General features: G+C 37.5%; 1 long non-coding RNA gene across 1 annotated transcript; it reads right to left on the reverse strand.

The window, feature by feature from the left end:
* Nucleotides 1-940: 940 nt before the first annotated feature.
* LOC126175234 (uncharacterized) lies at nucleotides 941-1,347 on the reverse strand. Its single transcript, XR_007535545.1, has 2 exons — nucleotides 1,136-1,347; nucleotides 941-1,047 (listed from the first exon to the last, which is right to left on the reverse strand). It is a non-coding gene; the product is annotated as an uncharacterized LOC126175234 (long non-coding RNA).
* Nucleotides 1,348-4,069: the final 2,722 nt, after the last annotated feature.

Consider the following 4,069-nt stretch of genomic DNA (forward strand, 5'->3'; position numbering starts at 1 on the left):
ACTGGAAGTAGCAGTTTCCACCAGATTGATGACATGGGTCAAACAGGCAGGTGGAACCTGACACTTCTGTAATGCCCACTTGTGGCATTGACCGTAAGGTGAGACGTATTTAGTCAGTTGCTAATTTATCAAGTTCCTGTGTACCACTTTAACATCTGTGTTTGCAAAAGTATTACAGCACATCTTTAGCAAGATCTCTAAACTGAGCTAGAAGCAGGAACACAATCTGTTTTGAAGTTATTACTAGAATACAGTATCACAGTATTGATCCAAAATACAAATATTTTGTCTTGAGTGATGTACAATTACTCTCCACAGAATATGGTGGCTCAAGCACAGAGACAAATTATTGTCCGAATCACTGGACAAGTTCAATCATTTGTTGAAAAGCAGCTCCCAACACTGTTTGCCCCCCCCCCCCGACGCTGTAATACTTCCCTAAAAATTTCACAGAAACTATTTCGTAAAAACTTAATTTCCGCTTTGTCACTGTTATATTCCCATTCCCAAAAGAGTTCTTATCAAACATAATAGTGAAAATACCACCAAAGGCGGTATTTCCCTATACATTAAAGCAAAAACGCTTGTAGCAAATCTACGAATCAATACCTTTTACAATCCTTACAACAGCCTTGATTTGGAAGAATGTTAGTGAGGGGGAAAAGGGGGGGGGGGGGAGGGACCTCTGGCTCTGCAGTAGAGTAATATAAACTGAAGCCAGACGCATAATTTAAAAAACCATGCCATTACTGAAATGCAAAATTTACATCCGTAAATTTACACTACCATAAGCAGACAATATATTATTACTTCACATGATTCTGCGACACGTGCAACATATCCCACGACAACATGTGCGGAAACGTAATGTACAGACTGATAGGTCGGTAAAACAACAGGAATCTCACTTTAGATCATAAAATAGTAGAGAACTGTAACTTACCGTATGGTATTATCTGTTCGCATCCTCACCCACTGTGGAATAGGTCTATTTTGTTTCAGCTTTTTCGCAAGCTTCCTTTTAATGATGAAAGTTTTGTGGGCCGACTAAAAAGAAAACAGTAATTTCGCATATAAAGAACCATACGTAATTGTAACTGCAATATTTTACCGTTACAGCAAGCAAATTACTCACCATCTTTTCTTCCTATCGCCCAACACGCCGTCACCAACACGAAGAACGGAAGTTACGTCCAAGCGATGAAACCGGACGCAGAGCCTTATCTTACAGATACTCCACACCAATTACCAAAGAGTCAAACTAACGGCTCCGTGCAGGTCGATTGACAATACACGCAACGAGACGGAACATCAAAAAATTCCATTATAACAGCAGACTTTACGAAATAAGGCGTCTTCACTTCGGTGATTTCCAAAATCTACGTCTCGCTGCATCTACAAAACAAGTCCGTTTTACACTGTAAGAAGAGTACTTATAAGACGTGACATCACACAAGAACAAATCATTTCTATTTTTGAGGTTCTATGCACACGAATGGAATTTTAAGAAGTCTCCAAAATTATGATGAACGAAAATGGATCATTGTACTGAAATCAAATATGGCAGGACGTGTGGAATGTACATATAGAAAAGCAAGTCTACTATTAACATTTCTTAGCAGGGGGAGGAGAGACCAAGACACTAAATCTCCCATTTTTCATATAAATAAGTTGGTCAGTTTCGGAGTGTGTCATGATACAAGAACTAAATTTTATAGCTGACACAAAAAATCCCAGAGAATTAATAATTTTCCTCTCAGTACTTGTTATAGGCAGATTACTTGGATGCTTAAAACATAAGCATGATTTCAGATTCCACTCATCATATCCCAACCCTCCTGTAAATGCTTATTTCTACAGGGAATAAATGACAACACCTTTGAGTAAAAGATATGGTAGCATTCTGTGATGCATTAAATATAAGACCATCAAGTGGTGTGTGGTGCTATTACACAGTCGCTCATTTAAGAAGAACTTCGTTAAAAGTTTCCTCCATATACTGAAGGAATCAGTTTTATCAAACAAGTATATACTTTTGATGAGCTGCTTTGACAAATTCATTCCCAGTGTCTATAGATCCTGAAGCAATTACTTAAATGAAAGTCTAAAATCTCAGGTAATGCAGGAAAATAAATGCCATGGGAACACAACAGTATCTATTTTATAAGTATTACAGCAGGACAAATATCGAATCACACTAGCTGTCAATGGAACAGAACAGAAGGTGGTGTCACCAGGAAATTGTGATTTATTTACAATACATAGAATGCCACATCACTTAGCACAGTGTCAAACCATGAACGATACAGGAAGTCGAAACATAGTTTCATAATTAAGGATCTAGCAATGATAAAATCTGTTAATGACTAATGACAAGAATAAAATTGTCAACTACTGTTCTTGACAAAAAATTGCATGGAAAACTGCTGAGAGGTAAAACAATCAGAAAAGTGTCATTCAAACATTTTAAAACATTGACACTTATTTGCTAGAGAAACTTTATACATACAAACACATCAAACAATATTTAAAAGGAAATACATAGAGTCTCTTCATCTTTTTCCATTGTGTTTTGATCTACAAAGAAAATAATTTCAAAAACATCTATATTTTCTCTTTCAATAGACTCGAAATTGTCACAATTAAAAACGTTTGTTTACCGATTTCTTTTCATCGGTTAATAACAATCTTTTTTGTGAACAGTGCCGGGTTCTTCTTGGTTCAGGCCACCCTCCTTTCACAGACATTTTGCATGGTTTACCTGTATCACATGGTATAAGCAATATTATCGGGTGGGTATATATAGCATCAACAGTATGCCATATGATATGTTGTCATCTTGAATTTTGGAGTATACAGGGTGAAGCGAAATTCGCGCACTCAGGCTTTGCAGCGTGACTACTACCACGCCAACGATATAAAAAAGTCTGTCACAAAATTTCGTCCAGCGAGTACATCCAGCAGAAAATCTTAAAGTGTGGCAGTAACCTCCCCACAAAAAATGTGAATGTGCAAATGTGAGCCAAGAGTAACCTTCCCACAAAATATAATAACTTACAATTAAAATGAATTTTTAAATATTGTAACCTCTGAACAAAATTGATTTTAATGTAACCTCTGAACAAAATTGGCTCCCATTTATAGTCTCTGTGCAAAGAAGGCATTCACACTTAATACTCCCACAAAATTCTTTTCTCATTTAATGTCAAGTTCGGAATAGAAAAATTCCTAAATGCCAAAAATAATAAAAAAGCTTAGTAACCTGATAAATTTTATGAGGACAGCAGCGCTGCCCTTTGGCCCTGTATTCTGGATAAAAAACCAAAAATTCTTACCTCAATAAAAACCGCAATTATATCTGCTCTTAAGTTCAAATTTTTTGACACAGCTTCGTGCAATGCTGGCGTATATTTTTTTTTATTATTGAAAGGAATGATCATGCATTTGAAATATTCTTTAAATTGAAATGAATGCTTTTCTTTAAAAGGGTTGCTTTATATTATAAAAATTATTATTGGGGCATTTCTTTGAACAAATTAAATTACAATTAACATACATTATTAAATATGCGCAAGGCTGCTTCTTTACCTTCTACAACAATACTCATCCTCCAGAGTCCTGACCAGAGTCGCGAGCAGATCACACAGCCGACGCATGCCGACTCCCACCGACTAGCACGGACTAGCACGGACTGACTACTACTGTCGACTCACCACTACAACTGTCGACTCACCACTACTACTGTCGACTCGTGCGGTCAAGCGCAGACTAGCAACAGCTAACGATAAACTACTCTCTGGTCAGAGATTCTGTCATGCCTCGCCCATCGCCGGCAATGTATACGTCTTTCACACTGTAATGACATCTATGGTAAATACCTCTGTCAGCACACATCAGTTGGTGCAGTGAATAGAGTTCTGGGTTAGCATGCAGGAGGTCGAGGGTTCGAGGACCTTTTCCAGAAGGCAAGGCTCATTAACGAACAACTCCTGTCCAAAGTATGGTTCCTCGTGAAAGTGCCTTACCCGCTAAAGGAAATAGAAAAATCCACCGAAGGAGCAATACATTA

This window comes from Schistocerca cancellata, chromosome 3 (genome assembly GCF_023864275.1).
Source record: "Schistocerca cancellata isolate TAMUIC-IGC-003103 chromosome 3, iqSchCanc2.1, whole genome shotgun sequence".
In the NCBI taxonomy this organism is placed as follows: Eukaryota; Metazoa; Arthropoda; class Insecta; order Orthoptera; family Acrididae; genus Schistocerca; species Schistocerca cancellata.